The sequence below is a fragment of the Equus przewalskii genome, chromosome 7 (genome assembly GCF_037783145.1).
Source record: "Equus przewalskii isolate Varuska chromosome 7, EquPr2, whole genome shotgun sequence".
Classification (NCBI taxonomy): domain Eukaryota; kingdom Metazoa; phylum Chordata; class Mammalia; order Perissodactyla; family Equidae; genus Equus; species Equus przewalskii.
Window position 1 is genome coordinate 71,489,722 of NC_091837.1, and position 25,974 is coordinate 71,515,695.

Sequence of the window (25,974 nt, forward strand, 5' to 3'; positions counted from 1 at the left end):
AGTGCAGGGCCCATTCTCTCATTCAAACCATGGTACATCCTACTGGCTCTTGAGTTAGATATCAATCCTAGAATTCACCTCTTTGACACAGGGCCAGAATAGCCAGATACCTGCCATTCTTTCCCTTTCTCTGACCTAACTGTGATGACACTGGAATGGGACCAGAGCATATCTTTCCAGAGGAGATGCACCATATAAGAAGATAAATCAGCAGATTAGCTTTGTGACAGGCATCCCTCCCAGAGGAGAAAACATTGCCAATAGTCTTCCACATTACCATTTACCAATAACAATAAGCCAGGTAGGCTTCCTTTAGGAATACAGTCCTTAGAATCACTTAGAGGGGCGAGACCTTGGCTGGAAGTTAGACCGGGTCCCCAGTCCTGTTGATGGATCAACTTGAAGAAGTCCCTTCTCGTGTGTGGGTCCACGTCGTTGCCCCCCACCCCCCAACAAGGAAATGAGGAAGTTGGACTATTTCAACATTTTTCTAACTACATCAACATTTTCCAAAGAGTGTTACACTCAAAGAGTTGTTTGTTGTTATAAGAAAAAAAGGGTTCCATGGTTAAACATTTGGGAAACAGCACGCGAAGCAATGTTAAGTTTTCTCTACTACAGAACGTCTCACAGTCTCCATTATGCAGGTGTGTATTTGACTCGCTGATAAGGGAGTGAAATGAAGCTTTCTCCATATTTGCTTTAAAATTGTCCTTTTTTTTTGTGGAGGAGCATATCTTATGACAATAGAGTTCACCAAGGTTCTTTCAGCTTTATGAATCCCATTGTGAAAGAACACACTAATCGTTTTAGAGGATGGGTTGGAATGTCCATCAGCGTGCAGGGAAGATCCACATTCTCTGGGAAGCCACTCTGTAAATGTCACTGTTTTCCAACAGGAACCTTCTATTCTACTCCATTCAACAGAGAAAATATTGTCTCTGACCAACTGAAAAGGGAATCATCAAAGAGTGTGCTTCCAACTCATTTGATGCAAGTTTCCCTGACTTTTGTTAACTCCTTCTCTTCCATATAATGATTTTTTTACTCCATTTCCTGAAACGCAACCTTATGTAAAAGTCAATATATGAAAATCCAAACACATAAAGCATAAAAATGAAAGGAGAGCTATTCATATAACAGAGGAATTCTTTATTTTACAGAATAATTCCTCCGAATCTATTTTAAAGAAAAAGAAATTTGGAGATACTGAAAGAAATTCATTGGTTTCATAATTTTTGCTAAGTTTTGCAGCATTTATTAGTCTTTTAGTAACGTTAACCTTGAAAAGTATTTTCTTAGACACCTCTGTTTGTCCTCAGGTTGGGACTGATGCCTTGATTGCCTTCACTCACTCCATTGAACATCAGTGGGCTGATGTAGCACATCTAGCCTTAGAAATGGCGCATCTCCTCTCACGCTGCCACTGGCCACCTCCCAAGACTCCCTGCTGGTCAAGGAGGACTTTCCCACCAGCAAGGACCACTGTTGAACACAGACAAGCTCCAGCTAGAACGTCATTATTCATTTTCCCAGTTTTGCTTGCAGCTTGGAGACTTTATTTATTTGCAGAAATTATCATCCTCCATTGAAAACAAATCTTTGGCTATCAATTTTTTATCGTGCATCTGAAACAGACGTTCTATTTTGCCAGCTGTACAAATTGCTAAGACATTTTCCCCCCTGCTTGGGAAAACAGATTCTACTCCAGACAGCTACAATGAATCAAGATCTACACAAACTTGATTTTAAAGGTGTTTCCTGCTTTGTTAACCCAATCATTGTGAAGATAAAAGGAACAGGTGGATCGTTGATATGTTGGAAAAAAGCATTAACTTTCTTGTAAGGGTGATTTGCCACTTCAGGTGTAATTAGGCCACTTACACACTTATCTTCCTTAGTCAATGGACTGGGAAGTCTTTATCCTTATCATGAGTGATGTGGTTCAAAGAGAATCTCAGCTCTGAGTGGAGATGCCCTTTCAGTGCAAGGTAATTCCTGCTGGGCTGCTAGACATTTTAATCTCCAGACTTTACCAACAGCCTGGTTTATGTACCCCTAGAAGACTATCACCTCTGAAATATTTCTTCCATCCCTCATTAGGTAGAATTTGACATCTTTGGTGACTCTTTCTTTGCATGGTGGATGGGTAAGCAATACGTTTTTATAAATTCAGGGGAGGAGTAACCAATTAAAACACCAAATCCTGAGAGTGAATGTTCTTTTTTGGATCATCTTATGCTAGTTGTTTGAGAAAAGAGAATGCAGTATGTAGTAAGGGGTACAGAGGAGACCAAGACATCCTTGCATCTCACCCATATATACTCTGTCTGTAGGTCAGGCTTGAGGGGAGATTCAGATGAAGAAAGACACGTATGCTTGGCTAATTTCTCCCAGGATAGTGAAGCGTAGTGACCTGTCCTGGGGAGCAGGGATTCTGATCCTGGCCGTGGCTCTGCTGCTCTAACCAGCTCTGTGATCATGGGGATCAATCAACCTCTCAGTTTTCTCATGGTAAAGTGGGGACCTATGCCCGCCTTGCTTGGATACTCAGAATGCTGGTGGTCGTTGTGTTTCTGCGGAGATAATGGGTTTGAAAGCTACAGATTATGATAATTAATGTGGGCATGGGACATGATTTTTTCTTAGCTTCTTTCATATTCTGCTTGACTTCTAAGGAAAGAGCACAGATATTAGATTGGACACACCTGAGTTTGAATTCTGGTTTTTGTTCATTATTCAGTTTCCTCATCTATAAAACAGAGATAGTGACATCTGTTTCACAGTGTTGTCATGAAGACGGCAAATCCTACTGCTTTTAATCACATTATCTGGAGTGATGACAAGCAATATTTTCCCAGCATCTTTCTTCTCCCTTCTGTGTTTCAGTGGCAAAGGCAGCTTCATCAACTCTTTCACAGGTCATTTATGGCACTTAATTGTTAGGTTGCTGCTTTATAAGAAAACATTGAATTGTGACATCTTCACATTTTCTGCTACTTTGTTTCTTTGCTGTTTGGCATATAAAATTACCTCATCATGTAATCTTTTTGTAGACATTTTAAGCAATAATTATGTATCCAAATTTACGTTAAAATTTAACTGCAGGTTAAAACCATAATGAGACATCAACAGAATGTAAAAAAACAAAAATAAAAAACAACCCCACTCCCCACCTCACACAATGAAAAGTGAACAACCAACTAAACCAAAACCAAAACCAAATCTGACAATACTGAGTTTTGGCAAGGATGTGAAGCTACTGGAATTCTTATACACTCTGGGTGGGAATGCAAATCAGTACAACCATTTTGGAAAACTGTTAGGTAGTACTGAGGAAAGCTGAACATACGCCTACCTTGTGACCCACAAATAAATGCGTATGTGCACCAAAAATGTACAAGGATGTTCTCAGCAACTTTATTTACAATAACCAGAAATTGGTAACAATCCAATGTCCATTAATAACAGGCTCAATCAATTGTGGTGCATTCATACAATGGGATACCGTACAGCAATGAGGGGCAGTGGGAAGCTCCCCTGATGCTGGTGATGTTTTATATCTTGATCTCAGCGATAGTTATATGGGGATATTCATTTTATAAAAAATTATCCAACTGTACACTTAAGATCTCTGCATATTTTTGTACTTCAGTAAAAAGTTTACTGAATAAATATCTATGTCATCAAAAAAATTCAATGCCAGTTGGCTAGAAATTTTCTTTAGGCCATCATTGAAAGACACATCAAAATTTCAGAAGTCCTAAAATATAGAAAAAGAAAAATGTGCTCACAATTCAGTGCTCATGTATTCATGCATTTATATATTGTTTTTAGTGAGGTGTAATTTACAAACAAAAATGCACAGATATTAAGTGTACAATTCAATACATTTTGATACATGTATACATTCATGTAATTTTAAACCCCAGTCAAGACATACAATATTTCCATCACCACTTCAAGTTTCCTTGTGCTTTCCATCAATAGCCTACCTCCTATCTCCAGAGGAAACCAACTGTTCTTAATTATATCACATTAGGTTAGTTTTGCTTATCCTTGAGCATCTTACAAATAGAATAAGGCAGTGTATATATTTTTGTGTCCGGGTTCTTCACTTAGCATTGTTTTTGATATTTATCCAAATTGTTGGCTGCACCTGTAGCTAATTTTTTATTTTATTAATATACCATAATTTATTTTTCAATTTCTCTGTTGTGGGATATTTGGGTTGTTTCCAGTTCAGAGTTGTTTATGAATAAAACTGCTATCAAGATTCTTGTACAAGTTTTTCTTGAAATATGTGTACTGTCTAAGAAATCTTTGCTTATCTCTGGATCATAAAGATAGTTTCTTATGTTTTCTTTCAGAAGTTTTATTGTTTTCTCTTTTATGTGTGTATCTATTATCTATGTCAAATTAATTTTTATGTATAGTGTGGGGTAGGGATCAAGGTTCACTTTTTTCCCTATGGTTATCCAGTTGTTCCAGCTCCATTTCTTAAAAAACCCCTTTTCTTTCTCCTTTTGATTACTTTGCATCATTTGCTGAAAATCGATGAGCCATACATGTGTAGATCAATTTTAAGACTTTCTATTCAGTCCCATTGATCTCCTTATTTACTCTCATGCCAATAAAATACCGTTTTAATTACTATAGCTGTAGAATAAGAATTGAAATTATGTAGCGAGTATTTATTTCTTTATTTTCGTCTTTACGTAATACCAATGCATTTATGGACCTCTCTACAATGGAGATAAACTGCTTCTAGTGTCCTCTATGGTGACTTGATTTTATGTTAGGTGAACAATAATCACTTAGATTGCAGAAGCCTTTCAGGTAATGTACCTTAAAATACAGAACTATCTATGCTACTCAATAAGTTTATGAACAATAGTAAATGAATTTCTTATGGATCTGTTGACATTTCTGCCCTTATGGAGGTGGTTCCGAGTAGTAACTCTGACCATATTAAATCGTGGCTTTGGGGATGTATTAATTGATGAATGTTCTTTATTTACATTTTGGACCCCAATATCACTTTTAGCACATTGGTTGTCCCAAATCTCCCTCTTTCCCCCTTTTCTTTTTTGCCACTTTTTATATGCGTCACCATCTTCTTCTTTTTTTAGGAAAGGTATGCTATAGTTTTAGCTCAGGTCAAATAATAAAGATTGACCTTCAAGTAACTAGGTGGTCTCATTTCTCTTTTGTCAGTGATTGGTTGAGATATGGGAATGTGGCACAACTTTAGCCTATGAAAGGTGATGGGGGATGAGTTTTGGAGTCCTTGTGAAAGATTTTCTAGCTGATAAAAAGAAACTGCGGATTGGGGACAAGGTAACAGTTTCTTTCCCACTGCCATTGCTACTGGATGTTGCAGTGTCAGGCTGTGATACCTGGAACTGCTGCAGCCATCTTATGACCATGAAGAGAGCTACAAGCTGACTTGCTAAATTAAGCAGAGTGGAGAGAAGGAAGAAAAATCAGAAATATTAGCTCCCTCAAAGAAATGAGGGAGGTAAAAATAATGTCCTAATCTATACTCAGTCTTCCAGTTATGGAATTTAATAAATTTTTTTCATTGTTCAAATCATTTGAGTTAGGTTTTCTCTTATTTGCTTCCTAAAGCATGCTATCTATTAAAACCATATTTCATTTTAGCAGCTCTTTGATGTGTTAATAACTCCTACTGAGAAAATTAAATAAACAAGGCATTAGATTAAGAACCAAAGTATGAGCAAAGGCAAAATTTATTGACGAACTTTAGTCATCAGAATGTATGATTCTAAAAGGAGGGGAACCACTTACCTTTATAAAGTATGAAAAAAATTGATATTGAACTTGAGATTGCTATGTCTTAGGATACAGCTACTCATGAGTCAGGTAACTCTAGATGAATTGAGTAGAATATTGGGAGCAGGAGAAGCAAAACCAACTGAAGATTTTGAGAAAAAGTCCATAATCATACATTTCTCATTCCTGAAGACCACTGGATTTTAGAGACTTGAGCAAGGCCTGTACTTATAAGGGAGATCAAATGACTTAGCTAAGAAGGCTGAGAGAAGGCAGGACCAGGGAGGAGAGCTCCAGAATTTCTGTATAGGAGGGGCTTGAGGGTTGCAGGCAGATTGAGATTTGGGGCTGCCATTGCAAAGGACTTTTCCTATCAATTGTCCATATCGAAGAATGGAGTGGGACAGTGGATATGGTGTTGGTTTCCTCCTTTGGTGCAGTGACTACATCCAGCCTAGTTTTCCTGCCTTGGGTTGAGAAAACCCACAGCCCTTAACAGCAAGCCAACTTCAGAATGTGTAGCTGCTTTATTTTGAAATGAAGTCATTATTTCAAGTCAAAAGTGCGTAAAGAATTTCTGAAGAGTTTCCAAGGCAGAGAATTTCAATTCTGATTGGTTTGAAATCACAAGTAGTCTTTCAATTTCCAATTTTGTTGGAGGTGATGCTCCATAATTTGAACTTTTGATGCTGAAAATTGAACAGAAGATGAGACGCTTATGTCTCCTTATTGGCATGATTATTATTACCAGGTTATCCCGTCTATGTTGGAGGAGGACAAGAGACTCAGTCCTTGCCCTCAAGGTATACAACCACAATCCCAGGAAACACCTTTTTCAAAATAGCTTGTGCCTGGTGGGGAATGGAGTCTTCTACTGGCTTGAGTATGGTCTTTTCCATTTCAAACAAAGGGTCATTTTTTGCTGAATTGCTGCATTTTTAAAATTCTTTCAATGGGAAGGGTTAAGATGTTTGTCATAGAGGGAATGGCTACAGGGAATTCGGCCTGGGTTCCTTCTAACCTTTGTACATGGGTGGGGTCAGGAATTTATTGGGAGACTTTCTTGCTAATGTTAATATGATGCTTTTCTTGGTTAGTGCATTTTCCTATTTGCAGGGGTCTCTGGAAAAGTAATGTGGAAAATTATTTGTTTACAATTCATGTTTATGCTACCATAGGGAGAACTGAGGTTTTTAAAATTTTTGTTTTGTCTTCTTTTTGTAATGTATCTTTAGTTAATCTAGGACTAAAGAAAAAGACCCATGCTAAATGTTTTCCATTTTAAATTTAACACTGGAGATTATCATCTTGTTGTCAGGTTTTTCTGTGTATGTATGTGTGTGTGTGTGTGTGTGTGTGTGTGTACAGGGAATGTAGGCCTCAGGATAAAGCTTTTCTACCATCTTTGAGAATTTTTCTTTTCCTGAGGAAGATTTGTCCTGAGCTATATCTGTTGCCAATCTTCCTCTTTTTGCTTGAGGAAGATTTGCCCTGAGCTAACATCTGTGCCATTCTTCCTCTATTTTGTATGTGGCTCACCACCACAGCACAGCCACTGTTGAGTGGTGTAAGTCCATGCCTGGGAACTGAACCCCAGCCATCAAAGTGGAGCACACTGAACTTAACCACTAGGCCACAGGGCCCACCTCCTCAGCATATTTTTTTTAACTTAAAAACAAGTACTATTGGCTTTACAAAAAATTCAGGCCTGCATCTAACTAATCACAGACAATTGTACACAAGAGTTCAGCCCTAAAGTATATGTGGGTCATGCTGAAGTAGATGCTCAGAGCCTGTTCATGTCATGTTGCTAAGTCATTAGCAAGTTAACTCATGCTGCATATTGATAATGTTGAAGGATAAATAACTTTTTTGTCCCCCTTGTAAATTTGGGGCACTTCTGATCTGACTCTCATGTATCTGAGAGGAAATGGGAACTGTAGTTCATTATTATGTGACAGAGGTAAAAGTTTTAAGCATGGGTGCTATGGCTCTTTCCCTCTTCACTTTCAGGAAAACAACATTGTCTGCCTGACTCTTTACCCTCATCAGGGTTAACGGGGGCGGGAAGGGGGTTGGGATAGCACAAGCGGCAAAATCAAGAGATTGGACTGATGACTACAGGGGGTGGGGATGAGGAGAGATGGGAGGGGAGGAGTCAGGAGAGGGTGAAGTTCTTAAAGAGGGTTTGTGGGAAAGAGAAGAGAGATTCTGGGCGAGCAGTGGCCATAGTGAATGGGACTCTGAGGAAATAAAAAAGAAAATATAGTCTTTAGTATGTTTTTGTGTTAATTTATTTCCACTTTCTGAAATCCTCAGAAAAGATCCAACCAAAATTGCCTTTTGTCACTGAGAACAGCAGGAGATGGCCCAGCTTTATATATGTACAATTATTTATTTCACTTCAAACGAAATGTTTGTCACTTGTCTTTCAAGATTCCAGATTGGTTATTAAAACGTTTCTAGAAATTATTCCTCCGTCTTGTTCAGCTATTAGGCACTAAGTCCTGTAGCTTAGTGAGGGTCTAAGAGTGGGCATGTGGTGCAGATCTGGTTAATCAGACATAAGAGAACCCTGCTGGAAGCTTCTGGCAAAGATGTTTCCCTGATATAGGGAGAGAAAAGTCCACAAAGAGAAGGTCTTTTTCTGTTCTAGCCACACTTACCTCCACTTTTTAATGTTTTTTTGATGGCTCATGACCATGAAAGTGACATCCTAGGGGTGAAAGGATAGCCTAGGGATGGCAGAAAGGAAGGGTGGAAAGATTTGAGTCCTTTATGACCCTGTTGAATTATTGACCTAGTTCTGTATTGCCTACCTTTGGGGTACTTGTTCAAGTCCTCTAAGCCACTATTTCCAACTGATACACTTCTCTATATTCCTGGCTTTTGTTAATCAAAACGAAATATCCTCATGGTTAAGGCTCTGACCTTTAACTCTTCTTACATGCAGCCAAGGCACAACTAACTGACATACAACACGTTTAAAACTTTTCCCATTTATAGCCACTTCTTCATAAGGTGCAACCAAACAAAACTCAAATAAATGGGAAGTTAGAGCACGCAGAAAATTGCAATTGTCATTGAAAACATTTCATTTCAAATGTCTGCATTTATCAGAACCACTGGGCCTCATTGATTGAGTTTATCATAAGCAAATGTCATAACTGATCTCACATTATAAATGTTCATTAATAAAATTTTGCAATTTGTCTGTTTTACATATTGATATTCCAATTAAGATTTCATTTGAAAAAAGCTAAAATAATTGAAGAACCACAGGGAAGCAGGGTAGTTAAATGTTTGCGTTTGTGTATAACTGCATGAATTAATTACTGCATTCATCTGACCATTTAATTTTATTGAACCCCTTCTATGTGGGATCCACAGTTTTGGGAGCTAGAGACACAAAGCTAAATTTGACACAGATTCTGACATTGACAAGACTCCAGTTTGCTCAACGGTGCCGCAATTTGACCACATGCTCATTATGAGAACCATGTGGTCATCCTCGAATCGTATGTTCCTCACACACCCCATATGTAAGGTATCAGCAAATCATTTTCCCTCCATCTTTCAACACTTCCTGACTCCAATCCCTCTCACACTCCTTGTTACTCCCACTCTATCTCAAGCTACCATCATCTTTCGCTTGTGCTTCTCTGCGGGTTCTTCTCTATCTGGTAGCAAGAGTGATTTTTAAAAACATAGAGGAGATCATGATGCTCCTTCCTTTCCAGCTCTTCCATAGTTTTGCTTCACTACAAAAAAGAAAACCAAAGTCCTGGCCCCAGCATATGAGGCTTTATGGTCCAGCACCAGTTACTTCTCAACGTCACTTCCACCCTGCTGTTCCTCATTCAGTCCCATCCCGGTATTCTGACCTCCCTGCTGTTGTCGCACACACCTAGTATGTTCCCTTCTCAGTAACCTATCACTGATTGTCTCACTTCATTTGGGTCTCTGCTCAAAGTCACCCAGGGAGGCCCTCCCTGACTCCTTTATCTTCTTCTCCACCTTCTTACACAGAATTGTATTTATTCGCTTAGAGTCTGTCTTCCTCATTTGAACATCAGCTCCATGAGGGCAAGGACTTGGCTGTTTTAATGAATCCAAATGATGACTGAATGAATGAACTGTGGGTAAGCTGCTCAGTTCTTTCCAATCCTGATTCTGCCCTGACTGGTGATGTCTTCTGGGCCAGTTTTGGCTACTCTCTGTGCCTCTGTTTGTATTTGTGAATTGAGGGGAAGTTTCAGGCTTGAGGGTGGGGGATGGTCAAGGGCAGGCCTGTTGGCTCCCCTCCTATCACACTGCTGGGTGGATTGCTACTTTGTTTATGCATCAGGCTAGCCTGTGGCCAGGCAGGATGGGAAGCTGGTCTATGTGGAGGTGCTGACTAATGCAGGTGGCTCTCCCCTGATCCCTAGGAAGAAAAGCCAACTTGGGCAGCCTGGGGCCAATGAACACATGAAGTCATAAACACTCTCTTCTGGGTTTGCATCTTTTCTGCACCCTCCCTCCCCTTGTTGCCACTCCTTCGACCGGGAAATTAATGGGATCTCCATGCCCTGTTTTCTCCTTTCAAGAGGGTGAGTTAGAAAATTTAACTCATCCACAAGAATTCACTTATAATTATTTCTCTTCCAGTCGTCTTTGCATGGAGTTGCAAGTAAAGCAGTCTCCTTGGACTCTAGAACCATGCATACCTGGGTTCAACTCTGACTCTTTTATAGCTGTGCGAGCTTGGGCAGTTGTCTCTACCTTTCTGAGCCTCAGTTCTTTCATCTGCAACAAGGGAACACGAAGATCCACCTCATGCCATTGACGTGACAGTTGAATAACGTATAGAAGGTACCTAGCACAGTGACATCACAGTAGAAAAAGACTGCAGTGCGTGGGCAAAGGATAACTCAATGATATTTTAGCCCACTTTGCCTTTCTAGCATCTTTTAAATTCACTCCATATGCCATTTCTTTCAAATAAATGGCCAGTCTTGCTTATAAGCCTGGAACGGGGAACTGTTGGAAATGAGGCTGAGAGACATAGAAAACATTAATACATTCATAAGCTTGGACCCCTTTCAGCAGAGCCTGCAGCCTGCACGCTGTTCACAGCACCAACACTCTCAGGCTGGAGAAGCTGTTGAACCCCACCGCCAGGTTTCTTCTCCCATAATCCATTGTGATTTCCCTCCAGGGTGGGGTGACCTGCTACAGGTTGGAGTGAACCTTCAGGAGCAGGGTCTGGTCTGGACTGTGTGTTCCTAATCTGTACCCCCAGCCTGGCTCCAAGGAAGGAAGGTGATTTCCCTTCTCCTTCTCCTCACTGCTGGAGGGTGGGGGTGGTGGTGTGGGGAGTGACACACGCATCGATGATGACCTGTGTCAGGCCTGTGAGAAATGGCCCAGAGTGAGCACACTGCCAGCCTGTCCCTCAGGCAGCTCACCTCTTCCCTACCTTCCACATTTCAAGCTCCTTTGTGGGAGTGTGGGGGCTGAGGGGGAAGGGGGTCTGCTCGGGGACAGGTGGAGTTTTGCCAACGCCTCTACTTGATTATGGAGTTTGTCAGCAATGGAAAAGCTGTGTTGAAAGGCCATGAATCCGCAGCTTCCTGTCTGTGGGTGGACAAAGGGCTTTTGTTTACCTGGGAGAGCTAGTCTTAGAGCCCCTGGCAACAAAAGTTTTGGGGGCGGGGTTACTCTGAGATGTCTAATTCAGGTTAAGGGCTAGGAAGGCCCTGGATCTACCAGAGTAGGGGAGGCTGGCCTCTGGGCTAGGATGAGGGTTGGGGATTTTAGCCAAGGGGAGAAAGGAGGGAAGCCAAAAGGAGAGTCTTCTACATCCTGGTAAGTCCAGCTCATTTCCACCTCAGTGCCTTTGCATGAGTTCTCCCTGGAATGCTCTCCTTCCTAAATCTGCATGGCTGCCTCCTCATTTCATTCAGGCTAGTCCAAAGGACACATTATCTGTGAGGTCTTCATGGAGTCCCTCTCACCCAGTATCAAATGTTACCCCCCACCCCACCCCAAACACACTCTCCTGTAGTGTCTCCAAATGTTTTACTTGGTATATTCAACATGCCTATGAGGTTCTAAGTAAATACCTAACAAATAAAAGAATGGCTTTTATACCAAGATTGAATCAATTTCTGGAATATAAGATCGCTGTCTGGATTCAGGATAAACTGTAACAGCTAAGCAATTCATTGGCCAGAGCTTTCTTTTGGCAAAGGGAATCATACTCAGATGAGGCCTGACGTGTGTGGGCTCCTCCTGCCATGACCTGATGCTGTTTTTCTTCAGGTGTTATGGGATTCCCCCTAAAGGCACAGCTAGGGAGTTAAACATGGGCTGCTTTAGTCAGGTTATTGTTAATCTAATGTAGAAAGAGTCACAATTATGATTTTCCTTTTACTTGAAACCTCCTTCTCCAAGCGAAATGATGAAGGCCATTATTAGTGGGACAAGGTTCATTTCTTAAACTACAGACACAGGGCAAGCTTAGGTAGAGTGAAAACATTTTGCTTTCACCATCCACGTGTATTTTTAATTAAAGAATTTTAAAAAGAAATGCTGTTGAGATGTTAATTGCTGTGTCTGCTTGCCTTATCAGGCTTGGGCAATTTCTAACTAATTGAATTGATCACTGTGAGATTGTTCCACTTTGGTGGCCGGGAAAAGCAGGCAAACTGCCCACATTGGGCTCTTTCATGGATCCTATTTATTAAGCTGTGATTGACTTAACCATGGGGCCAAGCACATAGCAGTCTCCTTCATTACTCAACAAAATATTTATTGACCATCTTCCACGCCAAGCATTTTTCTAGGGGTTGGGGATTCAGCAGGGACAAAAGAAACAGGCATGTCTGCCCTCATAGAGCTTCCATTCTAAGGGGGGAGACAGACAATATCAAAATAAGTGTATACAGTGTGTTAGAAGGCGACACATGTTATGGAAGAAAGGCAGAGAAGGGGAATACAGGATGCTATTTAAAACGGAGTTGTCAGTGTAGCTTTCAGGTGACATTTGGGCAAAGCCTAAAGGAAGCTGGGGGCTGGCTTGTGGAGGGGCATGTTAAGCAGAGAGAATGGCCAGTGGGAGTTTCCAGGAATGTTTGAAGGGAAACAAGCAACCAGTGAGTCTGGACCACATTGAGCAAGGGAGTGGGATAGGGAGGAGCCACAGGGAAAAGGGGTTGTGACCACCTAGGGCCCATGCTCATTGGAAGGAGCCTGGTGCTTTATTCTGAGGGAAATGTGAAGCCAATCCAGGGTTTCACAGAGGAGCAACATGATATGCTCACAGGGTAAAAGGATTCCTGAGTTAAATTCTTCGACAGCCTATGTTATTTGGTCAAAGTATTCAAATCCATAAAAAGGGCTTGCAGGCTAAGCCATCCCCAGGTAAAGTGGGGAGCTTGATGCAAATCCCTACATGTGCTACTAACACCCACCAGCCCCTAAAGCCTCGACATTTTGCTCTCAGTAAAGCTAAAGGCCAAAACCAGGGGCAAAGTGTATGAGCCCTCCAACAATTTTGGCTCCACAAGGTCGAGATTTTTCCCTGCCTCCCCCTCCTCTGCATCCCTGATTGGAGGGTGGACCTGGGAAATGAGTCAGGGGAGTTCATCCTGGGATATTCATGCAAATGCCCTGCTGGCATACTCCTGGTCACAGCAGACCTCCTCCTAGAGAATCTGATGCTAAGACTGCCTGAATCATTCTTCTCTTCTAAACTTTTGATATTGATGCAATTATCATTTCATGGCTTGTGATCAGTGATTTCTGTAAAGCCTGGGACACTTTGGTTAACGAGATTTTTGAGCTATTTTAAAGTTCGAGAAACAGCCTGGGAGATGTGGTTTGGGTGCAGAATGTTGATGTTGGAATCGCTGGGGTTCTGATTTGTTATGAAAACAATAAGATAATGAGTCCTGGGCCAGACCCTTATGGTAAGTGGGATGCGGCAGGATGACCTACCTGGCATGTCCTCAGTGAGGTGGAGAAAGGTATCCAAAGGCTTTGGGAGATGGGAATGCTAGAGCAGATTTACCATATGAGACCAGCTGACCCACCTCCTAACTGTGCCCCCAGAGGGTCCAGAGGACACTCCCTCAACCAAGGCCGCAGGCGATGCATTTGTTGGGGAGCCCCAGCATCCCTGAGGACCTCTGTGGTAGCTCCTTTCTGTGAGCCAGGAGTGACAGTAGAGACTGCTGCCATCAGACTGGACTTCCTGACTTCAGTGGGGATGATGGAGCCTGGATCAAGAAATGGTATTTAATTACCCAAGACAAGGTGGGTGTGATTACTGTAAAACTTAGCAGAGCTGAAGTAGTCATGAGAATAGTGTGATCCACAGAAACCATTGCATTGGCTAGTTGATCACGATATTCCTTGAGCAGAAATAGATAGGCAGGCTGCTAAAGGCTTAGTTGATTTGCATGAATGGAAAAGCTCCAGGTCTGGTGAACAGAATCACCACAATAGACGGTCACGGCCCCTCAACCAGTTCCCAGACTTGAGCCAGTTCAAGATCCAGCACCCCCTGGGTGACAGGGAGGACAAGTCTCATTAAGGAAATCCCGCTGCGCAGCCGCAGTTTACACTGTAAAGCTTCCTCCTAACCTTCCCTAAAGGGACCTGTGGCTGCTTATTAGAGTGATTGTGCAGGCAGCAAAGGGATGTAACTAGACTTTTGGGGACTAGTGGACGCTGGGGACCCAAATAGCCACTATAGACAAGCAATCAGGTGATCAATGGAGTTTGGCTCTGGGCCACCTCACAGTGGGTCCAGGGGGTCCCCAAACCCACTCTGTTTATTTCTTCACTTCCAAAAATCATAGTAGGAAAAAATATATCACCAAGCGGCAATGCCCTCATATTGCTTAGTGTTGGTTAGATTCTAAAGGCATCTCTTCTTTCAGGTTCCCAAATGCTAACTTTGCCTGGTGCTCGGAGCACTTCTCATACCCAGATGGCCGCTCCCAGATGGCTATCTCTCAGGGCTTTGTCTGCAGGAGGTGACCACCCTGGCCATCTGGCCAGTTGCTCGTGAGGCCCAGCATGCTACATAGCTGAGCATGATGTAGCAGACTGTAGTAGGCCATAAGGACGGGAAAGAGAAAACTAGTCCCGGTTCCACCATTACCTTCCTGTTTGTCACTGGGCAAGTTGCTTTGTCTTTCTGAGCCTTGGTTTTCTCATCTTTAAAAGGAAAGGTCAGGCTAGAGGCCAGTGATTCTCAACTTTGGATGCATATTGGATCACTCAGGGAACTTACACATTTCTAATACCCAGGCCCTACACTAGAGCTTTTGATTTATTAGTCTGAAGTGGGGACCCAGCACTGACATTTTTAACACCTCCTCTGGCAATTGTAATGTGCGTTCAGGATGAGGCCCACTGGATGAGCTCAACTCTGAGGTTCCTTCCAGCTCTGACAGGCTGTCTCCACAATGTTCCTCATCGAGAGAGAGAAAGAGAGTCTGACACATTTGCAGTCAAAGCCCCAAAGGGCCTTTTGAGGAGAAAAACCTGAAAACCTCTGTTTCCAGAATTAAGATCTGCAGTATTTCTCCTTTGAGGGAGAAATTTGACTGGCCAGACCACAGAGAGGTTGGGTTGGGGAACAGCCCAAATATTTATTCCAGCCATTTATTTCAATGACATTTTGGAGAGCCGCTCAAAAATTTGTCTATCAAGTCTGCCTGTGTCCTAGACATAGGTCCAAATCTGCCCTTGTGTTTAATATGCACCTTGACATTCCTTGTTATCATGATACAGATTCAGAAAGAGGCCCACACCTTTGCTTACTGATAGATGCTCTCACTTCTGTGTCTTAGTCCTACCTTCATCTCTGGCTTCCGTCTGAAAAAGAGTTGCTCCCATCCTGTGAATAATAGGATTGGTTCTAGTTTCCGAGCCTGACTCAACCACAGACTAACTGTGTGATCTTGAAGAGGTATCTTTTTCTCCCTGGCCCCCTGTTTCCTCATCTTTTCAATGTGTAGTTCCCAAGCATCTTACAGATGAAATGCTCTATGCTGATGCAATTTTATGAAACCTTGCTTATCCATCCAGAATCTTAAGCTTAGCTGCCTTTCTGAAGCAAAATGGACTCCAAGCTGTTTCAAACTGATTGTGCTCCTTGATAGCTGAGGTGGATTTGTGGAGAGCAGCCTTCCAACTTGGTCAGCCTCAGAACGGTTGCCTTTTCCTCCTAGCCCGGTCAACGATAAACCCAGCTTTGCAGCACTTAGGGCCAGAGCTGCTAGGTGGCGCTGTTTCCCCAGATTTCCAGGGAGTCTCGTTTCAGCAGATGGCTGCTGGAGAATTAACAATTAATGTCCACTGTATCAGCCAAAGCCCGCAGAAAATAGGTTATACTCCACAAACCACAGAGAACTGAGATTGTTCAAAGACATTCGGCTGCCAGCCTGGTCCTCTGCTGGCCAAAAATGTAATCATACACAGCCTATCCCATCCACAAATTGGTCCCACAAATAAGAAACATTAATAACACGGGTAAATAAGGAATATTATAATGAATGATTCGTACGCTTATTTCCTCAGCCTTATTGCATTTTATTCGGGAAGTTTTTCTGCATCTAACCGTTAGAAAACAATCACCACTGGGCTAGAGGGTGATTATAAGGTAAAACCAACTCTGATGAGAGTTTACTTCCCAACAGCTTATAAAAGGAAACACATGGGCTTCTTAGACTCCATACAGACATTGCAGGGTATCGCAAGTGGCGGCCCAAGGGCTGTGATGGCAGGCAGAAAACATATCCTGTGTTTCCCTGACATTTACTTTCTCATCATCAGGCCATTTGAGTCAAGGATTTAAGCTCTGCAGATATCACTATCTTCATCAAGAGGCAAAGATGTTCTCATCACACAAGGAATTTGGGAAGTGAGGAAGAGGAGAGGTCAAAGAGGTCTTTTAGCTCCTCCTTAGCTGTGCTTGCAGGTTTTCTGTTGATGTTTGTAGCTTCACCATGATTATTTCCATCGATGCGCAGCTGGATTCATGAGAGGTAAACTCCTCATTGATAGCAGAACTTTGCGGGAGGAGGGTGTCATAAGGTTCTGCTTCTCTGCCTATCCCTCAGGAGCTTATCTCTTGTAGATACGGCCATCTCGAGGGGCAGCGAGTGGTGCAATGGCCGGCGGATTAGAAGAACCACAGGGCAGTTCTCTCGTCCAGGCAGTGGCCCTGCATTGAAATATAAAACCTGCACCTTCCACAGCCTTCCCCCTCCCCTGCTGTCCGGCTCCTGACTTCTCCCTCGCCCAGAAACAGCAATCCGTCATAATTAAATCATTAACTGCTTCCCCCTCCCCCTGCCACACCGTTTGCGGCTCACTTTTGCAGGCTGGGGAGATGGAAAGAATGAAACCCGTGCATTTTCTTCATGTTTCCCTCCGAGTTTAATTCTGCCTTTTGTGAATTCATGGTGTGCATTGTTTAGATTTAGAAAAATGTTGCCAGTGCGAACTCCTCTGGTGTGCATCACAAAAAAATCATTTTCAATCAACAGCATCAACAACTCAGACTCCAGGTTGGCAGAGGGGGCAAGTGTGGGGCCGCACCGCTAAGCAGCAGAACGTCTCCCCTCCTGGCAGGGAAAAGCGAGGCCCCTTGACCTGAGGTGCCAATTACTATTTTAACTGTCCTTCCCCACAGCCCCAGAGGCAGCTGCAAAGGAAAGCGCACACTGGGAGTCCCCACAGTGTCTTGCTGACTCCCTCAGGCTTCCAGGCATTTGCCCATCTGGTGAGGCCTCCAGAGCAGGGGGCCTAATTAGGCGTCATCTGGCCACCTGAGAAAGCTCGGTGGGCCTCCCCCAGCTTTCCCCTCCTCCAGGCAGGACTCCCCTCACCCAGCTGCGGATCTCTGGAGCTTGTTTGGTTGAGCAGCTGCCCTGGCTAATTATTGGATAGGAGGGTCCCCAGGTGGCTGCCTCAGACTGGAGGGGGTGGGCAGAGAGAGGGCTGAGGAACATAAAGGACAGGGAGGGGAACAATATGAGAGGTGGTCAGGGAGGGGTCCAAGGGAGAAGAAACAGAGTGCAGAGTTGGATGAGCATTGCCAGTCAAATCTCCTGAACTGGAAGATGAGGAGGCGTTTCCTGACCTGCCGAGGAGAGTTGATCCTATCGCTGGGCCCATCCATGAGAGACCTCGCTGCCCCCCCGACTTCCCACCACACCATATATTCAATATTGCTGCCCTTTGCTTCCCTTTTAGCACTCTCCTCCACACAGGCTTGCTCCTTCAGTCTAGGGACTAACCAACACTGCTTCATTAGGGGAACATGGCCTTAGAGCCCTAATATCGGGGAGAGGCTTTAGGAAGAGAATGCTGTTTAACTCCAACTTATTCCTTGCTCTTGTCAGACTTTTAGGAATGCAGCTGTGTGTGTTTTAAGGTGTTTGTACCCTGGTGTCCCTAACCCTAAACACAGCAGGTGCCCGGAGAGTTGTGCAGCTGCTATGTAAGCCAGCCTCCGCCCACCACTTTGTGGACATTTTCCTTTTATCTTCTGGGCAGTCACCTCCTGACATGAGACAAGAGGGAAGAATATTGGGACAAATTAAGGGGAAGCAGAACGGAAAGTAAAATCATCCACAAGGGGTTGTATTGACAAAAGATGCCACCTCCAGGTCACTAATGTTCTGTTGTCAGTTTGAACTCTTACTTGCCGGAAAGCTGGCCTGAGCTACTGAAGCAATTCCATGGTTTTCTCTCTTGTATCATAGCATCATTTGAAACACCAAGATTGGGGTGAGTGGACTAGGTCAAAACGAACTCTTGTTTAATCTCTAGTCCTGTTATGTCTGGGGTACGTGGTCATGGGTAAATCATTGCGTTTCCTCTCTCCACCAGTGTTCCCATTGGAAAATGTAAGAGAATGCTTCTTTTAGTGTGCTGGAAGTTACTATTTTCTGAGCACATTAGAGGTTAGAATTTTGGTTCTATATTTGGTTTAACTGGGCCCAAGAGGGAATGGCTTTCTCCCTACCCCAAAACTGCCACAGTGCGATTGAAGGCATTTTTGCTCCAGGAAACGAAAACTGGTAGATGGAGAACAGCTGTCTCGAGACTCATCCTATGTGCCCCCAAAATCAGAAGGGTCGGTTGTACAGACTTGTGTGAGGGGTTGACAGCTGGCAGGAATCAGAAGGATGGTGGGATTTTCAAGGAGGCAGGACGATAATCTCATTAAGACTCTTAAGTCTTGTCTGGTTCTGTCATAACTGTCTGGACATCCCTTGTGAATCTAGGGCTGACGTGGGAAGCCTCAGCCTGCGATAGAAGGATTCAGAAATTTGGGTCCATCAAACAGGATTCACAAGGATGAGCAACTCTCTTCAGAACACTAGAATCCTTTGATTCCACGAGCTGTAGGCTGTGGTCATTTTTGGCTCCTTCAAAGGGCCTCTGGGCATAAATTGCAGGTACACAGAGTGGCCCCAGTAGAAGCAGAGCAGGGAGCAAATAGAAGAGAATCTTCCTACCAAGGGGTTTCAGCTTTCAGCTGGGTGTAGAATGGGAGGAAGTTGAATTTCTTCAGTCTTAGAGTGAGAGTTATTATTTTAAGTTACTCTGGGGGCCCAAGAGAAATCCTAGAGGATAATTGTTACTCTTCTGCAGGTCACTGAGTATCCTACCTTTGTCCTCAAGCTCCAATGGAAGATGACCAAATATTTAATTAAAGCCTATAGATTCTGCAGGGGGATTTTCGGGCCTCGAGAGTTGATTCAGCCCAGCATGTCACTCTCGTAGGCAGCTCTCCGGTGTCTCTGAGGGGTGGAAACCAATTCTCTGCTTGACTAACCCCCAAGGAAAGTTGCCCTATTCATTTCACTGTGGGCAGTTCAAGTGCTTAGAGGACCATTCCTTATTTTGAGCTGAAAGCTGTTCCTGTGAGACTTCTGCTCACTAATCCTAGTTCTGCCCTCTGCAACTACACAGGATAAATATAATCCCCTTTTCAGATGAAAGCTCTTAAGATAGTTGAAGCTGGTTATCACGTTCTCTAAGTCTTTCTCTATACAAGACACACGTTCCAAGTATGACATGTTATCAAACTCCTTCACCATCTTGCTCTGGTCGTCATCTGGGTTTTCATCATTTGCCCTAGTCAGGATCCAGAAGGAAGATAGAGACACTCTCAACATTTCCAGTAGAGGGAAATTAGTATAGGAGTTTCTTATATAGCTGTAGAAGGACAGAGGGAGCAAGAAGGCAAATGTGAGATAACTCAGACATTAGTAACTACAGGAAGGAGCTACCATCCCAAGAGCTGGAGAATGAATGACAGGAAGTGTCCCAGAGCCCAGAATCACAGGAGGGAGCCACCTTGGGGACCACCAAGGCTTTGTTGGCACTCTTGTTGAGTTTGCAGTCAACTTAACCCCTTATTTACATGAAGCAGGTGAGGCCAAAGCTATTTTTGAAAATGAGGGTTTGACTAAAGTTTAGGTCTCTGGTGAATCTATTGTTTTCTTTCTTTCCCAGTATACTGCCCCTTTCTTCTGGGAACTGTGCCCTTCTTCTTCTCTTGGGGAAATTGCCGTTTTTCATCCATGTAGCTGGGTTGTCAGTCACATGACCCAAACAACCCTGATCACAGGGCAGGGCACATGAGACAAGCTTTGAAACGTGGCAGAGATGCTGAGGGACAGATGGCCAGTGGAACTGAAGCTGTTGATGGCACTTTCCTATAGAAGCAGCGTTTGGGTTCTCTACTGATGTCCCTGGAGCTCCTCGGACCATGGGCCTTCCCAAGACCTGTTTGCTTTTTCTGCTATTGCATGCACTACCTAGTGTCCTTCCTAGCAAGTCCTTTCTTGCATAGGTCAGCCAGAGTCTATTTCTCTTGCTTACAACCAAAGAACCTGGAATAATATGCAGTCTTTACCTGTGTTCCCTATAGGTGAGAAGACACCATCTGGCTTGGTGGAGATCAATCAAATATTGACTCTAAAGCCAGCACATCAGCTATCCCTCTATCTTTCTGTCTTCACAAATATTAAAAGCACAATGAATTACTGCCAACCTAGAAAGTAAACTTCTTGTGATGTGCTGAAGAGATCTGTCTTTATGCGTTATGGAGTTCCAAAATCTGTGATGCAAATGAATATATGGAAATTAAGGCTGGAAAAAGATTTTGAAGTGACTACTTTGATTTGGTCATATCAAAATGTGTGCATCAAAATAGAAAACATATTTTTTCATTTCCTAGCAATGTGAACAACCAACATCTCAAAGTTTTACCCCATCCCTGGGTTTGACCTTACTGAACCTCTAAAATTGACTCAGAAATGGGACAAAGATTAGGAAGTGAGTGTGTGTGTGTAATTATATTAATTGGCACTTTAGAAAAATTTCTTCAAGTTAAATTGTTTTACAGGGCTGTCAAAATATCTTCAAAGTAGTTGCATCAAAATATCATGTATCTGATTTCTATATATCCATATGAGTCATAAAAAATGTGCCAAAAGTATAGTTTTTGCAAGAAGAGCATGCCCCCCCCATCATCACACACTACTTTTCAGGTGGACAGAATCACGTTTATCAACAGTGTATATATCCAGTCTTTCAACTAGCTAAGAAACCTCTTCTTTACTTAACCGTCATTCAGTCCATGTTTATCTATAATGTCCATAGGGATAGTGTGACAATGACTTCTTGAAGTCTTGACCCAGGAAAATGTTGACTTCTCTTGATAACCTCTCAATACAGAAACAAGGGGAGTTTGGTGATGTTTGTTTCATAAGAATCATGTTGGCATAAGCAATTATGTTTAAATTGCTTAATAGTTATATTTTAAATATTAAAGTATATTTACTCTTTCAAAAATGGGCCAGGTCTTGGTTTCCAGTAGGGAAATCATAAAAGGATGAGTCCTGGAAAGATCATTGAATGGCTGCTTTTCTTGGGACTCAAGCCATGACATGCTCGTTCTCTGAAGTGACCTGACTAGGGTTCTGGCCACATGGCCACTCGCCCCTCAGATGTGTTTATCTTTTGCTATGGGGGCCCCAGACAATATGATGGAACATTCTATGAATTTCATACTTATTGCCTTAAACCCTCAAAGATAGATGAGTTTCTGGAAAATATTAAGAAAAACCTTCATCTTTGAACAGCTCCCTCTGAATTGGTTGGATTATGGAGTGCAAAATTTGTAGGCAGAATGAATAAAGTGTTCCATGTTTGGAAGTATGATAGTTTTGCTCATCAAGGTGAAGTTTGGAAAGGCTTGGCCAAAAATAAGGCATGCCAAGAACAACTTCTCATTCCAAATTTGGCTCTCATTGATAAACAAGAGTTTGAGATTACCTATGTGGTACCATGGTGCAAAATAGAAAAACGTCCAAAAGGAGTCTATGAGCTTTCATCTGGTTATTTTCCAGATGAAACCTGGTGGGCCAGCTCTGTGGGGTGATGCATTTAAAAGGACAGTTGATGCCCATGTCAATATAGGCTGCACAAAACTGTTGGCGTTGTCCACCCAGAATATGGAGCACCCAGCAGAGATCATGTTCTTTGGTGAATGAGAGTGCAGATAGTCATGCAGCTGGAGACATCAATTTCATGAAGATCTTAACTTGCAGTGGCTGTTTGGGAAAACCTCAACTACCAAATGTCACATAAAAATATGCTTCTGATTCTCATTTTCACCATTGAAACAGTTTTCTACTGAAGTATGAACCATTTCATTAACTGCTGTAAGATGTGTCTGCTCAGGGACTTAGATTTGCCCAAGCGATTCTCACCTTTATGTGAAGGAGGTGGTAAGTTAGTTAGCTATGTCCCCTGCATTTTTGAAAGTCACCTCTGTCCTTTGTCACCACCACACTAGGAGATAGTTCTGTTCATTTCCCCCATTTCAGTATCTGTTATACATTAGAAATAATGGCCACTGCTTCATGATCTTGATTTTTCATTTGTTTCAGAATATCTCTTCTGTATTTTGAAAACTCTTTGCTTTACCACATTTTGTTATATTCAAATAATGATGTTACATTTCCACATCTGTAACAATATTTTAACATTATTTATATACAATGTCTATCTTTGCATCATATCTGTTTTTTTCTGAGATTCTTTGGCAATTTTTTTTGCCTGGTAAAGTTTATTTTGTGATATCAAATGTGATTCATAAAAATATTAGATCACAGATATTTCTTTACTTTGGTAAAGTACACTATTGTCTGTATCATTTGTATTAATTATGGTTTTCACATTATTAGTCACTCTAACTTGGAAAATAATGTAATTAGGTCTCAGTATTTAAAAAATTCAGAAGACTTGTTGGTTTATCTACTGAACTGTGTTCATTTATAATTAATTTTACTAATCTTTACTTCATCTTAGATCACTACTTAACAAAGGTACTTAGGACAACTATTTATTTTATAGAGATCTTTATGGTTATGGAAACGCTTGCCCTAAGCAAAGTCTACACATCCGTAAAAAAAAGTACTGCCAGGTCTTGATACTTTTCACCTTACTGTAACCGACCTGTTCCCTGTTTTGAAAAAATTGGAGAATGTTCTTATTCTCTAAAATCCCCCCAAATCCTCCAGCGCCCCCTGCGGCCACCCCGCACCCTACACCTTCCTCTGTGGAGTGGGATGTCATTCACCCGGACCCGTGTACTTGAACTCATTTGAGTGGCCAGGTTTTGTCTTATTATCTTCTTGCCTGTCTCAGGTTTCAATTTCCTGCTAAACATGTTTGTTCTAGCCTTCCCAGTTTGAAGATCCCTTTCCTCTAACTAGAGAAAGCAATAGAGAAGTTGAATTGTCCTGTTTTTCTGTTAGCTTTCAACATGACACCATTTGCCTCCAAGCAGTGGGCCCTTGCATTTCTCATTCTTCTTCCTGCCTGAACTCAGCTCTTACATTGACTTTTTAAGCCTCAGGGCACTCTGGTCTCTGTTTTTCCTAGTGTCATTATGACTGGCTTGCATTCCTTGGTTACATGTGCATCCTTTCATATTTTAGGCATTTCTTTTAAAATCTGAGATTATCAGAGAGCTCTCTGCATGGGTTTTTTGTTTGCTTGCCTTTTTAAAGGACACTTCCCTTTTTCCTTCTTGCTCAGTGTCATTTGTTCTTATTGACTGAATGTTTGTGTCCCTCTAAAATTTATGGGCTGAAGTCTACTCCTCAACGTGATGGTTTTTGGAGGTGGAGCCTTTTGAGAGGTGATTAGGTCATGATGGTGGAGCCCTCAGGACTGGGATTAGTGCCTTTATGAGAAGAGGCCAAAGAGCTAGTTCACTCTCTTTCCGTCATGGGATGATGACAGTCACTTTATCTGAGTGTTTATTTGACTATACTAGGCTGGTCATGCCTAGTGGTTAGTAAGAAGACTGCAAGTCAGAGCTGAAAGAGTAGAGGTCTCTGAATTTGGCAGATCTGGGTTCAAATCTCCATAAACCTGCTGATGATCTTGGACAATCCACTTGACCTATCTTACTTACAGGGTTAAAAAATTGGGTTAATCATACAACTTCGCAGGGATGCTTTTAAAATCATAAAAAATGTAAATTGCTATTAGCTCAATAAGTGGCAGCCAATATTATCACTGTCTGAAGAATGTTTTTGATCTTTTGGGAGACTTTCTTGCTCCAGTGTAGTGCTCATCTATGTGTGTGAGTTGGTAGTGTAGTGTGAATTCAAGTTACAATGGGTAACATTAGGGTCGAAGGACAGACATACCGATTGCAAATAGCGTACTCATTGAGCACACAAGCTCTGAAGCTAAACTATATGACTCAAAGTCCTGCTGTGCCACATATTAGCTTTGTGATCTTGGGCAAATGGCTGGAACATTCTGTGTTCCCATTTCTTTGTCTATAAAACAACTCTAATTCATAAAGTTATTAGGATGATTTAAATGAGTAAATACATGTAATTGCTTACCTGGCACATAATCCGCTCTTAATAAACGTTAGCTCTTATTATCATGCTGAGGATGGCACTATATGAACCCAGAACTGAGAATGTCAGAAGCACCAGCATTCCTGTGTAAACTAGAATATCTGAAACAAAACTGAGAAACCCTTAGAGATAAACAAGGTTGCAGAAAAGGAACAAAAGAAAGTTGCTGAGAAATGTTGACAAGAAATCTTAGATTGATGGGTCGTTCCACTGGGAAACATGAACGCTGTAGGAGGGGAATGGTTTCCGAGTCACAATAAGAGATAGGGAATAAGGGCATCTGAAGGTTTACCATCAATTTGCAGTGCATCTTGCTGACTCATTAGAGCCCTCCTCTGTGTGGGCGGTACAAGTGCCCCCAGCCCTCTTAGGGAACTGGAGGTGTGCACCATTCTCCAGAATGGGTTGTCAGTGAGCATATGGGTAGGCAGTTATGCATCTTTATAAATCCTTCTCTTCTCCTTTGTTTATTGGCAGTCAATCCAACTTTTAAAATATGAGCCCTCAAAGGCTAAATTGTGGGATTACAATCAGGGAGCGTCACAAAGAGGAGAAGCCCTTAAAACAAGGTCAGTGCCCTTCGGGACTATTCCCTAGACTCGAAGGGAACGAAACATTGCTCAGAGTTGGAATAAACATGTTTTCAAATGTGAGCAACTCTCCTCAGGGAGTGTGGTTGTGTGCCAAATGGAAAAAGACAGTTATCCCTCTCATACTTGCTCAGGTGGTTTACACAAAAACTGATAACCTGATACCCTTTACTTTCAAAACTTAATCATTTATGCACCCCAATGAATACCAAGTCCTTTGTCACATATGGTCTTTCTCACTCTTCTCTTTCAACGTGGTAGACTGAGCCGGATTCCCAAAATCTTCCACCATACCAGCTCATCAGTATAGCCTATGGTTACAGGGAGCGCGCTGGCACTGGACTATCAGGGTCTAAATCCTGTCTCCACCATTTCCTACCTGTTAACAGCTTAGCCAAGTTTACGTCCCGTGGGTAATAATAATACCTAAGCCAAAATGTTTTATAAGGATTAAATGCGTTAATACAGTGCCAGGTGCATAGGAAGCACTTAACACAATTAGCTTCATCCTTTGAGGGCTGTCAAGAAATTGGTGATTATAAACTGAGAAACTTTGCTTTGTTCAGGAATTCCTGTCTGTGCCTTCCATAAATACTCTTGTTTTTCAAAAGGAATAT

General features: G+C 42.3%; 1 pseudogene; it reads left to right on the forward strand.

Moving 5' to 3' along the window:
• The first annotated feature begins 21,767 nt into the window (after window positions 1-21,767).
• On the forward strand, window positions 21,768-22,526 carry LOC103556296 (protein NipSnap homolog 3A pseudogene; annotated as a pseudogene).
• Window positions 22,527-25,974: the final 3,448 nt, after the last annotated feature.